This window comes from Danio rerio, chromosome 9 (assembly GCF_052040795.2).
Source record: "Danio rerio strain M-AB ecotype USA chromosome 9, GRCz13ab, whole genome shotgun sequence".
Classification (NCBI taxonomy): domain Eukaryota; kingdom Metazoa; phylum Chordata; class Actinopteri; order Cypriniformes; family Danionidae; genus Danio; species Danio rerio.
In genome coordinates this window covers 28,488,330-28,504,277 of record NC_141029.1, presented here as the reverse complement: position 1 = coordinate 28,504,277, position 15,948 = coordinate 28,488,330, and the positions used below count along the sequence as shown (strand labels likewise).

The following is a 15,948-nucleotide window of genomic DNA, read 5'->3' as shown; positions in this document are numbered from 1 at the left end:
ATATACTGTTTGGATATTAAATAAAAATTTACCACTGTCTAAACCATACCTGTCAATATTGGGATGTGAAAATAAGGGATATGCCCGCCATTATTCCGCCATTAATCTGTTTTTAGGGTTGCATTGGAGGGGCGACGGCACCTGCAATGAAAAGGAAGGGAATAGTGCTGTTTTTTTTAAATATTTATTTCAAAGTGTTTTCATGCCCAAATAAAACAAAAGCAGAGAACAGGCTAACATTTAAGGTGTGTCCGCTGGTGGTTTGGTGGTATAGGTTGCGTATAGGGAGGATCTGCTGTCTAATGTTTATAGCCACCCTTCATAGAAAGATTAAAAATATGGGAGAAATATGGGAAAATACCTTTACGGGATGATTATGGGATAGAACTGTAAAATACGGTAGAATATCAGGAAAAGCAGGAGGGTTGACAGGTGTGCTCTAAACTATGACTTGATTAAATTCTAAAAAAAAATGCTCACCATCAGCATGATTCATAAAAACTCATCATATGATCTGCTTAATCACATTTTCTATAAAAAGAATTGGTGTGATAGTGTAATCACAATGCTAGGCACATCAGCACAAAGCAGGTAATGAGTTAATAAACTTTACTTACTTTACATAAATGTATCCACAAACCATTCAGAAACACTATGTGGCATCTGAAAGTTGTATCCTATAGCTTTCCATCACTTCTTGACTCTGGTTTGAATATGAAAGGCTTTAATCTACATTTGCTTATTTCTGATATTTCGGCTGCATTAAATTAGCCTGTTTTGTTGTTTCTAGAATATTGAGTAAAGACTTTGCCCTCTTTTGGAAAGCTTATTTGCATTTAAAGGGAAACACACAAAATCCTTATGTTTCCACTTGCTTTCAACTAGGGGCAAATTTAAGAAGCTATAATAAAGTTTCTGTGCAAGATTGACCACCAATTTATTTTACATCTCATGAAAAGGGTCATTAAATTCTCCTTTAACAAATATGTGACCTCTAAATGAGTTCTGGTATTAACATTATGCAAATAAATTAACCAGTCAAAATCAGAGTCTGTGTAGAAGTCCTAAAGGTACAATAGCAAAGTCTAAAGTTCAAAGGAAGGGAGGAAAATGGCAAAAATCTAAATTATGACTGTTTTTGCTGGCAAGACACCTTGACAAGTAGACCTAAAGGAGAAATTGAAAATGATATGACCCCTAAAATCAAAGACTTGTATTGTGTAGTTGGTAAAAAGGTCATGGAGGATATGCGAGACTGCGAGGTGTAGGGGAACGTGGGTGAAATGAATGTGGCGCCTTCATTAACCACATTAAACTTTGCTCTCCCTTTGTGTTAGTGCTTTTTGCATAACTGTCACAGCATGGTGACAAGATAGCTTGAACTATGAAGAAAAGAAACCTAGCAGATGGCTCACATTAACACAACAGCTCTATGGTGGATGAATATTATGTGATAGATATGATATCCAACGGAGAGCTGGCGTACATGAAAGATAATAGCATTGTGCAAATAAATTATGCGGGTGGAAAGTCAATAAAAAAAATAGAGGCAGTTAGCATGTGTTTAAACAAACATGAAAGGATAAGACTTATGGTTTAAATTGAACAGGCCAAGCTATAACATCATATGTGCATCACATTTAAACACTGATAAAGTGTCTGTAAAGAAACTTCAACTGAAGCATGTTAAAATAAGTAATAATAATTCGATAATATTAGAGGAGATCATTTAAATGTTTAACATTGCACATTTTTAATGAAAATACATTCATTTGTAAAACTATTCATCTTTATACCTATTTGTCAAGGTATTCAGGAAATTCCTTGATTTTTAACCCTCTACCACATGGTGTTGCCATATGGTAACATGATATTTGTGTTCATTTCACTGCCACTGTTTCTTTAAGACCAACGTTCTTTTTTTGTTGGAAAGAAAAGACCCTAGTGCAGCCAGTGATGTGCTTTGGTTAAGTCACATGACATGCAGTGTTTTTCTGTGGTTTGATTTCTAACAGACTGGCGCTTATTGTGAGTAGTTTCTAAATGTAAATGAAAACGACTAAATAAAAACAAAGGATCAACTTATGTCAGATCCACACAAAAAATCTGAGACATCACCTTCAGTAAGTTATGATGACATACAGTATTCACAACTCAAAAAAGTTTTATCAAATTAGTATTTTGTAAATCGATCAAATGTATGTGTTGCCAAACGGCAAAACTGCAATAATGGAATGTGCAATATTGTAATAGGTTAGATAGCAAGCGAGGTCACCTGTTATCTTTCAAGTTGTAACAATATCAACATGAATGGTATTAACAGAATTTTGATTAGTCATGTGTTTATAGCATTTATATTATGAATAAATACAGGGAACAATACACTGATAAGAGCGGTGATGGAGACAGTTCAGCTCAGCGGCAGATAAGACATACATGCTATAGTATAGAGTATAATTGTTAGCTGGTAGCTACATTATTCTGATCCATCTAGATATTCTAGACTTGTTCTTTATTTGTTATAATATTTACTGGAGGAAATATTTATACCTACTGTGTGTTGTCTACATGATAATACAATATTATGATTGTTTCAACAATATTCAGCAAAAAGAATGGAATAATAAGAGCTGTTGGAGTAACAGTTGGTGGAAAGTATGATCAGTTGAAGTCAGAATTATTATTAATTATTGGAATTATTACTAGAGCAAGGACATTTTCACAGTATGTCTGATTATATTTTTTATTCTAGAGAAAGTCTTATTTGTTTTATTTTGGCTAAAATAAAAGCAGTTTTTAATATTTTAATAAACATTTTAAGATCAAAATTATTAGCCTTTTTAAGCTATATTTTTTATAAATAGTCTACAGAACAAACCATCATAATACAATTACTTTTCTAAATCCCCTAACCCGCCTAGTTGACCTAATTAACCTAGTTAAGCATTTAAAGGTCACTTTAAGCTGTATAGAAGTGTCTTGAAAAATATCTAGAAAAATATTATTTACTATCATCATGGCAAAGATAAAATAAATTAGTTATTAGAGATAAGTTATTAAACTATTATGTTTAGAAATATGTAAAAAATCTTAGATTTTAGAGAAATCTGCTCTCCGTTAAACAGATACTGGGGAAATAAAATAAACAGGAGACTTAATAATTCAGGGGGGCTATTAATTCTGACTTCAACTGTAAAATATGTAATTTATAAGTTCTGTGTTAAAGCTTCTAACACTGCAAAACAAATTAAATCAAAACAAATAAAATTTAGAATTTAATTAAATGTATTACTGAGAAACAAGTATTCATTCAATCATTAATTCTTGCTTGTTTGTTTTGTGCTTAGATACTGTACATGAACAAACATTTTTGCTATTTAAATGCATGCAACCAGTTTTGTAATCTCTAAATTGGTGCAGCACTTCTTTTTTTAGTAAATCAAAATAAACATAGCAATGATGAGCATGAGTGAATCCTTTCAAAACGATCAATAAATTGACGGCCTTATTATGCATGTTTGAGCCTGTGTTTATGATCATATTTGATTTACAGTGTGTTTACTTATCCCATCTGTTACAATGTTCCATTCCAGCAAATTTCAATGACACGTTTTTGTCCTAAATAATGAACCCATTCTGTGAATGACAAGTATGACAGCTCTCTTTCATTCCAAACTATTGACAGAAAAGATGGGTTTGTCTGTGACATCTCGATGTCTTATCAGACGCAGTATTAAACAAATCCCGGCTGATTGAGCCTTTTTGCAGGAACAATGGCACCATTATGTATCATGTCACAGTAGCATCATCTAGACAAACCCCACATGTTACAGCAGATGGGTACCATTAATCTCCACTGAGAAACAGGGAGAGAAAGCAGATTTCGAGGGCACCCGAAAGGAAGAGAGAGATGAGAAACTCGACTCCAGCCAGACATCTAGCAGATTTCACACAACAGCTCTTTCTGAAACTTGACCTGCGTGTATGTTGAAATATCAGCACATGTACAGTTGAAAAGCTAAATGTACACTGTTGAGACACATTCACACCATTTAAAAATACATTTATAAATAAATCATATATAAAACACAAATAGTGAAACCATGCAGTTAGTCAAAAAAAAAAAAAAACAACTTCAATAGAAAACATTTCAGCTAAATTGTTTGCAAAATACATAATTTTAAAAAGTTTTTTTAAAATAATAATAATAATTTAATAAATACTTTAATAATACTATTAATAATAATAAACTTTCGCATTATCATTCTTGCTGTTATATATTTTGAACCTGATTTAATAATGTATTATTATAAAACATATTATAACCATTAGTGACTATTACTGACATATTGGCTGTTCATTAGTACCTATTTATAAAATACATATTCTGCATGATCATATTCTACATCCTTTATCCTTCCTAGTACTATTAAGCAGCAAACTAGTGGTTTATTAAAGCAATATTCCTTAATATTTTGTTAATAGCAATAATTCAACCTAATAAAATGTGAATAAAAAGTAATGGAAAACAGCTTTACATTTTGGCAAGCATTAATGACATTCTGTGTCATAACATGACCATAACAATGCTACAAGTTTATATTTATTGTAATTAATTGAAATTTGAAGTTATTTTATCCATCCATCCATCTACAATGTGATTTTTTTTATTCCTTTTTTTCCCCTTGGGTGTAAAACGATATCAAAGCACAATTAAATAATGCAATGAATAAATTAAATTGAGAAAACAACCTAGTGTGAAATATATTTGGACAACACTGTTAAAAGGTCATATTTTGAGTCTCCGACATGTCCAATTGTCACTTTGACTCATGTCCGAGTTCAGGACTGCATACAATGCCATGACAGAACGTGATTAAATCTATCCTTTCTGATTACATACTTGCTGAATGTTGGTGACACAGATAATCAACCTCAACCACTGCGAGAAAATTGCTTGGCATTGCACTGCACAGCTATGAATGCATTACTTACATGAAACGAGTGCAGTTGCATGGTGTACAAGATTAAAACAGACCAACAAATGAAAGATTAATCGATAAAGACTGTTTTGTCAATAGCACAGATGGCTTTTGCATTGCTAATATGATGCGTTGTTGATGGATTGTCTATTGAAAGCGATATAGATGTCCCTGGGTGTAAATATTTGCATGTCATTGGCCCCTGTGTGTCATTTTGCCCATCTCAGTGTTGTACTCTTTTTACTGTGATGCAGATAAATTATTCTTTTTGCCATATTAAAGAGAACTGCTGTCCTGAAGCAGCAAAATCATGCAATTATAGACCATCCTTTTCGAGAAAACCTGAACATTTTTTTCTGCATAAGTGCACATTAGTAACATTAGTAGTGATCAGCTTCAAGTATCTTCTACTTTAAAGTATATTTGTGAAATGTTTAATATCTTTAAAAGTATATTTATGGGGAAACAAAGCACAGAGATTTTAAAGACAATCATTAACACTCACAGTCAGACATTTAACAAGGAAAAATCAGTACCTCAAAGTATTTCTACTTTATCGCACTCCAAATCACTGACTATTTTGATAAGATAACATTTTATATACTGAAACTATGTCTGGATCCATCTACTCCAGTTGAATTTTACTTGGAAAGTTCACACGCTGGGGATTATTATTTTGGAATATATAATAAATATATAAATAACCTTGTCGCACAGGATTCATTTTCCAAATGAAAGGCAGTAGCTGTCAGTAACTCTAGCGGACTTTGACATCCTTTTCAAATAACATACATCCACAACTCGATTTTGAAGTGAACATAATGTTCTGCAATGGGGATGTTCACACAGTTCCCAGTTCCCTGCCCTGAGCAACCTGTCAATATATATATATATATATATATATATATATATTTATTTATTTATTTATTTATTTATTTATTTATTTATTTATTTATTTATTTATTTATTTATTTATTTATTTATTTATTTATTTATTTATTTATTTATTAATTATTATTTTCTCTTTGCATCCTGGATTGGAAATGAACCTTTCTGAGAGAACCTCTTAGCCTTTGTGTTTGTATTTTTGAGAAATGTACTGTACTGAATCTGGTATCAGTGAGTAAGAGTGGTTCTACAGGTGATTTGTCAAGCCCACTCACCTGTGTAAAACACACTTCATTCATTCATTCATTCATTCATTCATTCATTCATTCATTCATTCATTCATTCATTCATTCATTCATTCATTCATTCATTCATTCATTCATTCAATCATTCAATCATTCATCCATTCATCAATTAATTAATTTATTTTTCTCTCAGTTTGATCCCTTTATTTATCCGGGATCACCACAGCGGAATGAACCACCAACTTATCCAACACATGTTTTATGCAGCGGATGCCATTCCAGCTGCAACCCATCTCTGCAAAACATCCATACACACTCATACACTACGGACAATTTAGCCTACCATATGCACCTGTATTGCATGTCTTTGGACTGTGGGGGAAACCGGAGCACCCGGAAGAAACCCACGCGAAGGCAGGGAAACTCCACACAGAAACACCAGCTGGCCCAGCTGAGGTTTGAACCAGCAACTTTCTTGCTGTGAGGCGACAGCACATCATGCTTCAGAAATAGGACGACAAGTATTTCCCTTTAAAGTAAAAACTAAATTTCTGAGCCTGTTTCGATCAGTCAGTGATCAGCGATCGCTTAACCTTTTCAGGACAGCATATATTAAACAATCAGCCGTGAAGAGATGAAATAAAGCAGCTGAATATTCATGAGCATAAATAAAGAAGAGGCAATTATCAAATTAACTGCTGCAAACTGCTAGTGGCAGGAGATTGAAATGATGCATGTCAAGAGAACGAAAAAAAAAGTGCCACATGACATTATTTTGCAAAACAGCCAAACCTGCAAAAATGTAACTGCACTCGTAAATCAGTTTTACAGCATTTAGCATAAAGAAACTCTGTCATTACTTCTCACTGGAGACGTTTCACAATGCAACGCTGTGTCATCGAGATCCAGCGACTGTTTGTTTTCACGCCCTGCGTGCTCTTTCTGTGATGTTTCACCCAGAGTCTGCTTCACATTAAAATACTCATTTAAGTAATGCGGAGCAGCTTTAGTGAAATTGAATTAATTACCTAATGAATTTAATAATGATCCTGTCCCCTTCTCCCTCAGATTCATCCAGATAACAGAAGGGTTTTGGGTTTCAGGACAAGACCTGCTGAGACTTCAATATGAACAAAGCATTCAGATTAATGCAGCCTTGTTTGGACTGAGTCCTAAAACAGCATGTAAGTAACCGATATCGTAAAGAAAACTTATACAGTAGAGTTTAAAGTTTTAAGCTGTGTTTATGTTTCTTGCTTTTGGCACTGAGTGCATCGTGGGATTAAAGCTTTCTTTCTGATAAATGTTAAAGCATTAAAAAGTGCTGCATGCAGTAAAGTTGTGATGTAATAAAAATTATACCATTATAATAATTAGAATGAGGTCGAAGGCAGGATATTTACATGGTATATGGTGGAGCTACTAAACAGAGACATTTGAGTGCTTTTTCAGCTTCCAGAAATGATCAGATGTGCTCCAACATTAGGCACATTCAAATCAAGACTGGAAACACATCGGTTTAGCTGTGCCTTTACTGAATGAACACTGTGCTCCATCTGACAGATCATATTTTAATCCGGTTTTTATTTTCTTATACTTGTCTCTTTTATTCTTGTTTATGCAACACACTTTGAATTGACATTGTGTATAATAACAAATGTGCTATATAAATAAACTTGCCTTGCCTTTACATTAAAAATTACTTTATTGTGACTTTTGAGCAATTTGATGCAATTTTTATAAATACATGTATTAATTTATAAATAATGACACCATTATTTTTAGAAAATAAAAATTAATAGCATCCAAATCTAGCATTACGTTATATGTGGTATTAAGACTTTGGTCTTAAACTCGATTCCTTGAGGGCTGCAACTCTGTTTTGCTCCAAAACTCTGTTTTGCTCCAACCCTAATCAAACACAGTTGATCCAACTAATCAAGGTGTTCAAGACCTATAGACTATTGAGCAGGTGTAAGTTGGAGCTGGATGAAAATAAACTATGCAGAGCTGCGGCCCTTAAGGAATTGATTTTAAGACCATCGCTTTAAGACATATTCATTCATTCATTTTCCTTTGGCTTAGTACCTTATTTAACAGGGGTCTTCACCAGTAGTGTCAAGTAACAAATTACTGTAATTAAGTAGCCTTTTCTCAGGAATTGTCATTTACTAAGTTTTTAAAATTTGTACTTTTACTTTCCCTTGAGTACATTTTTAGTAATGTATCTTAGTAATGTGTACTTTTACTCCACCACTTTACTTCAACGTGCAGTCACCACTTTATTTTTTCCTCTTTATGTGGATTAGAAAAATAAGTCATGCAATTCCTGTCCCACCAAATCACATATAGAAAGTAAATCGCATCATACTGAACTACCTCAAGACATGCAGCAAACTGTTTGGAAGCATTAAAAGTGTCCAAGAAGATAAGGTTGAAGTCTGAATTATTAGCCCCCCTTTGATTTTTTTTTTTTTATATTTCCCAAATTATGTTTAACAGAGCAAGGACGTTTTCACAGTATGTCTGATAATATATTTTTTTTCTTCTGGGAAAAGTCTCATTTGTTTAATTTCAGATAGAATAAAAGCAGTTTTTACTTTTTAAAAACCATTTTAAGGTCAAAATTATTAGCCCCTTTAAGCTATGTATTTTTTGAAAGTCTACAGAACAAACCATCATTATACAATAACTTGCCTAATTACCCTAACACTGCCTAGTTAAATTAATTAACTTAGTTAAGCCTTTAAATGTCACTTTAAGCTGTATTGAAGTGTCTTGAAAAATATCTAGTAAATATTATTATTTACTGTCATCAAAGCCAGGATAAAATAAATCAGTAATTAGAAATGAATTATTAAAAAGATTATGTTTTAAAATGTGTTGAAAAAAAATCTTCTCTCCATTAAACAGAAATTGAGGAAAAAATAAAGAGGGGGGTTTGTAATTCAGGGGGGCTAATAATTCTGACTTCAACTGTACTTTACCCTTATTCACCCAACAACTGTTTAGACTGAATGTCACTGATGAGAAGATGACAGGCGTTTACTGTAAGATGACAGAAATGGCCTTAAACAATAACTAAATTCACTACAAAATGTTACATTTGCACACACATGCACAAATTACATGTAAATGCATCAACCTTTCTCAGCTTAATACTCGCTACTCTTAAGTACTTTAAAAGGGCTACTTTTTACTTATACTTTGAGTTATATTTACAACAGATACTTCAACTTTATTTACACTACATTTTTAGGCAAGTAATGGTACTTTCACTTGACTATGATTTTTTAGTACTCTTTCCACCACTGGTCACCACAGCAGAATGAACCACCGCTTTAAGATATATAATTTTCGCTTAATCTGCAAATTACAAAGTAACTGTTGTGTATTCACAATTTGTAAGGCTGATTTTATGTAATCTTGCATTTGCTTTTGCATTCAAATTTTTTTATTTTTTTTAACTTGTTCAAACTCATTCATTCATTTTCTTGTCGGCTTAGTCCCTTTATTAACCCAGGGTCGCCACAGCGGAATGAACCGCCAACTTATCCAGCAAGGTTTTACGCAGCGGATGCCCTTCCAGCCGCAACCCATCTCTGGGAAATATCCACACACACATTCACACAAACACTCATACACTACGGACAATTTAGCTTACCCAATTCACCTGTACCGCATGTCTTTGGACTGTGGGGGAAACCGGAGCACCTGGAGGAAACCCACGCGAAGGCTGGGAAAGCAAACAAACTCCACACAGAAACGTCAACTAGGCCAATGTTCGAACCAGCGACCTTCTTGCTGTGAGGTAACAGCACTACCTACTGCGCCACTGCCTCGCCCATACTTATTCAAACTACTTATTTAAAATGAGCAGAAGCAACAAAATTCTTGAGATTTCATTGGGACAACTTAATATTTTTATGTGCAATCCACATAAATTTGTTAAAAGTGTTAAGTTAACTTAATCGATTTGTGTTGGGACAACATGAATAAATTGTGTGGAACCCTTTTTACAACATTTTTTACAGTGTGATGTTGATTAAATCTGTGCTTCTTATAAGTATAATATCATTATACTTTTGATCCCATTACCAAAATTAGAAAGATTCTAAGAGTTAATATTTACAGTATGTTGAATGCTGTGTACTGCTATTTGAGCATAAAAAAGTAAGTAATCAATACCACAAAGAAAGAAAACTTGAGTTTTTATAGTTGCGTTTAATCAAGCATACATATCGGAACATATTTTTCTTTCCGATAAATGTAAAGCTATAAAACAGTGTTGCATGCGATGAAGTGTACTGATGTTATTAAAATGATACCATTATAATAATTAGAATGAGGATTTTTGTGTAGCTACCAAACAGTGACACACACACACACACGCACACGCACACGCACAAACACAAACACACCCACACATACACACACACACACACACACACACACACACACACACACACACACACACACACAATAGCGAAAGATAATGAACAGCAGAGGTAGAGGGATTGGACAGAAAGCATGGAGAGGGAATTAGAGTCCTGTGAGCTGAAGTGCTCTACTCGAGAGCTCCACAATGGCGCCCACCCTTGCCTGTGGCACTGAGAAGGTTGTTTCCTGGGCAACAGAGAGCTGAGAGCAGGGCATCGGGCGCTGAAGTGTGTATGAAGAGCTGTGGACCCAAGCCAATAGTTCATCGCAGGAACAGAAACACTGATGGAGTCACACTAACACACACAGGTTTAGACGGATGTGGCTATTTGGAAAAGAAAAAAAAAAAGTGCAAATTTACTTCTGCACCCAGCAGTAACTCTGAAGATATGATGTGTTCTGAAACGATGGAAAATTGTTAGTGGGTGCTCAAGTTAAGTGAGATGATGCAACAGTTACTGAATGCTGAAAGCTATTTTTATTTAAAAAGTGAGTAAATAATTCATGCGGTAACTCTATCATGGCATACAAATACTAATACAACATTTGCTAGTGAATGGTTAATAATGTAATGCAAATTATAATTTACTGTTTTATTCACGCACAGTGACATTCAAAAGTTTGAGGTGGGTAAGAATAGTAATAGCAGTATTGTTTAATGTATGTTTCATATTTTAAAGGTCCTGCGAAGTGTTTTGAAATGAGCATTTTTTATTCAATGTTTGACAATCTCAACTGAAAAATAAAGAGACGGTGGGACATATATTAGTTCCTCCACTTAAAAATAAATACATTTTTAAAAAGACAATAGTGTTTCATTTTTATCACAGCTTTGTCAGTGAAGGTGGTTGAGATCAAGCGCATCAAATGAAAAGCAAATAAAAAGCATCTTGAAGGGGACGGGACATGTCAGATACACTCAAAAAAAAAAAAAAAACGTATTGGATGAACTTGTCACGGTCACACAAGGAAGATTTTTTGTGCAACGCAACAAATTCTGAGAGATGAAGCAAAGGGAGAGCAATCTCACACACAGTTCAAATGGTAAGTTTCAGATCTTCAGTAATACACCAACATAGCTTTAGCCACTTCCCTTAATCAGGCATGTTTGCATCCAAAGGAGTAGGAGGACATCTACGGAAGAGTACAAGAGGAAGAGCCGGTGAGGAGAACCATCTGACTTTGATTCCAGCTGATGAGAGAATGAATGAGGTGAGTCTTTATAGTGCATGGGTGATTGTGGGTGCAGGTGATCAGTAATGAGGTGATAGTTCATAGGTGTGGTGTGTGCTGGCTGGTGAAGGAGAGTAGTGATTGGGGCTGCGGGAACGAGCTGAGGGTGTGACAGAACAATAAATCCAATAAATTTGTTTAGCACCAAAAAAACATAAAAATGATACAACTATTTACACAATTAAGTGCAATTGAGTTGGTCCAACATGATTTTATCAAATAAAAGTTTAAATACATTTGTATTTTTATGTAACTTAAACTGAAAGGTCTGATAATATCATGTATATGTCTATTGTGTGTCATATATTTTGAAGCATCTTTGTTTTATTTAAAGTTATCCTAAATGAACTAAAAGAGCCATTTTAAGCATATTTATTGAGTTACACATACAGTTGATTGAGACTCAGAACTAATTTTAGGACAGTTATTGCTCACTGAGCAAAGCAACAAACTGCATTTTTGCTAATTAAACTGCCAACACCTTCAGCATGAGTGCTTCTGCAAGGTGTCGATCTCAAAACTCAAAGGATTACACACACAAAAAAAATCTTCTATATCTTCAAACCAAGGGGAAGATTAAACTTAACAAGTCTTTCTATTAACTTTAAACACCTAAGATTACTTGTATTGTCAACATTTCCCTCTCCTAAATAAATCCCACGCAAAGCATGTGGGGAACTACAAATCCCTAACCTGGTAGTTGGACCAACACAATTCCTTCATGTTGTCCCAACACAAAACGCTTATGTTAACTCAATGGTTTACAAATTTAGGTGCACTGAACATAAAACAATGAAATAGGTAGTTTGAACAAGCAGCAGTAATCATTTTGTGAGTGTACTGGAGAGCATGTGATTGGTCATGATTTAATGACAAACTGAAGTATGAGGTGACGTGAAAAGAAAATAAATAAGAAGAAGTGACAAACTGCAAGCTTTACATGTTTATCTTTGTATGTTTATTTATATTTTAAATGCAATTTTTTCACTGTTTTTGAGCACACTATCTAATAGATATGCTTATCTTATCCTGAATATAATTTTTGTATTACACTAAACCTTTAAAATGTTTTTATTTATTTATATATTTATTTATACATTTATTTAGTTTATTAGTGCCATGATTCTTCAGAAACCATCGCATTATTTTTATCCCCAGCTCAAGAAAAGTTTAGGTAACATTTCTTTTTGTTTTTAACATTTAGTTTAAGGTGTTAGTTTTTGTAATAATTGGCTGCATGTGGGAAAACTGGAGCTAAAATAACCTGGCTATAATGTCCAACAGAACTAAACTGTTAGCGGGATACTACCATCTATGCTACACAACTTTCATGATTGGTAGACCAGCAGGAAGTACACTAGTGTCTCACACACACATCACCACTGTGAGCATCTCTGATGTGAGAGACCTAGCAGAATAAGCAGGCAGGAGGTAGGACTGTCTTTCAGCCTTCTTATTCTGAATACAGAACAAAGAACAGCCCTTAACAAGCCCATCCTGCTGCAGTGCTTCCTTTACACACCTCCCTCATTGACAGTGATATCCAAAACTTTAAAAAGCAGGGAAATTTTGACCTTAAACCACATAAAGGAGTTTAATCACACATGGCACTGATAACAAAACAACCCATACATCTAATTTAATTAAAACATAAATCAACTAAAATCAACTGCCTGTGCATCATGTTTCATGTCCTTACTTAATTAGTAATACATAATTACATGCAACTAACCATAAGCCTAACCCAAATTCTAACCCTGATCATATAGTAAGTACATGCATTCATATTCAGTAGTTTAATGAATAGTTACACTGTAACAGGGAGACCTTAACGTAAAGTGTAACCAACATTCTTGCTCATATTTTCTATAATTATTATTATATATTAATTTCTAGATGTTCCAGATGTTTTAACGGTTCATATAAACCAGTTATATCTGCAATAATATAACCCAGAAAAGGTTAATTGTTGATATGATATCTTTCATTTTCCGAAGACGTTTTATGAGGCATGTGATTCTTGGTTTGCAAACTGGACAGAGTCTACTAAATCAGGGGTTCCCAAACTTTTTAGCCCGAGATCCCCAAAATGACATTTATAGTTATTCGCGACCCCCACAATCTTAAGAGGTAGTTATAAACATGCTAACATTTCACACATACATACACACCAATAGGATTTATAAACATGACCATAACCGACAAAAAGTGTCTAACAACCATTTATATATTTTATAGATATTTATTAATTTGTTTAATCTCACTCAATGAGACTGGTTGGCACAATGTTTACAGCACAAGTCTATTCTTGGTTTAATTTTGGAGACCGACACCGGAAGATCATCCTCCATATTGAATAATGGGATTTATTTTAAATGTATGTGAGTGCCTTAAAGGTGTCAAAGTTTAACATTGTGCTGTAAAATCAATCTGCCGCAACTGCTATTGCTGTGTTGTTAATGATCTCATATCTCATTCATTAATTAATTTTTTTTTTCGGCTTAGTCCCTGAACTATCAACTTACCCAGCATATATTTTATGCAGTGGATGACATTCCAGTTGCAACCCAACAGTGGAAAACACCCATTCACTCTTACATTCACACACATACACTACGACCAATTTAGTTTATCCAATTCACCTCTAGCACATGTCTTTGCAGAAAACCCACGTTTATATCGAAGTTGATATTTTTAGCCGCACCATATTGATGTTTTGTGTCGTTAGATTAACGCTCAACCCTTAAACTTTAGGACCAGGACATACACACATACACTACGGACAACTTGGCATATTCACTCATAGCACATGTTTTTGGACTGGGAAAGCAAAGCACCCAGAGGAAACCCACGCGAACACAGGGAGAACATGTAAACTCCACACAGAAATGCCATCTGACCCAACCGGGACTCTAACCAGCGACCTTCTTGCTGTGAGGCGACCTAGGGATCCTAATCCAATAGAAAACAACAACAACAACAAAAAACTAACAAAGAAAAGGCTGATGGCTTTTTATTTGCATGTTTGTTTGTTTGTTTGTTTGTTTGTTTGTTTTTTTCAATGTATTAACATGAATAAAGTATGGTAATTCTAACAGTTTTATTAAATTTATTAGATTTTTGGAAATCACCAAGCAACCGCCCTCATTATCCTGTGACCCCAATGGGTTCTCCGATCCACATTTTGGGAACTGTTGATTTAAATATTCAGTCCTTGCATTGTTTAAATATAAAACTTTTCAATTTAGGTTAAATCACAGGACAGCAGCTTAAATTTTGACAGAAACTGAAAAACAGAAGCAATAAATTTTGCTAATCATGAGAGCGCACATAATTTTTTTTGCACCTGTCGATATTAAAAAGATGAATGCTTATTCTATTATAACAGTTCCATTACTGTAGCTAGCAAGCTGGCAGCCTAGTAGTGCAGTGCAATGTCGTATTGTATCATGACTATAGGACAACTCACATGTGTAGCATTCAGCTCACAACAATGGTCCAAAACAGTTGGAGTCATAATTAGACACAACAAACAGACACAGAGTGCCGCTGCTGATGTGTGTATAGAAATAATGCATTCCAATTTTAAAAACATGCCACAACACAGTGCCTCCTGTCCAGTGTGTGACTCTCTTCAGTGTTAGTCTGGCATAGATGCTGTACATTATTGATGTTGACCTGAGGTGAATCTTGAAGGAAGCAAAACACCAAAACTCTTCATATTTTTGTTTTATTTTTTCTTTCAGAAGGTTTTTTAGATACTAGACTCTGCAAAGCTGAAAAATATAACATTTGAATGTCTACACAAAGCAATCAATGCCCTGACCTTCAAATCAGTATTCAGGACCCATCTGGTTTATTCTCGTCCTTTATTTCGAGATCTTTAAATTTCGATTTCCCCCCTAACAGAAAGTTTTGCCGGCAGCGATGTGTTTATGGCTCTGAAAAGTTCCCTCAACAACATCTTGACACCAGTCTTCCACTTTGACGTATAACATTCACTGTCATACACCTCACTTTCAACATTTCCCACTTTTTTTTTTCAAAGAATGAATGTGTCATTGTCATCTTTTTTCTCCCTTGTTTACTTATTTATTTTTGGTCTGAGTCGGACTACATTACCTTCCATCCTGAGGTGCGAAGTAGCACTTTCACACACG

The 15,948-nt window shown here is 34.3% G+C and overlaps 1 protein-coding gene across 6 annotated transcripts in view; it reads right to left on the bottom strand.

Annotated features, from left to right (window-relative positions):
• The window catches only part of LOC141376138 (uncharacterized), a 1,062,333-nt gene that overhangs the window by 525,738 nt on the left and 520,647 nt on the right, over window positions 1-15,948 (bottom strand). The window contains exon 7 of one of the 6 annotated variants that reach the window (XR_015499522.1): window positions 11,249-11,747. The exons of the other annotated variants lie outside the window; for them this stretch is intronic. The gene's annotated coding sequence lies outside the window, so the exon portion shown is untranslated. Of the gene's footprint in view, window positions 1-11,248; window positions 11,748-15,948 lie in introns of those variants that run through there. 6 annotated transcript variants of the gene reach the window in all.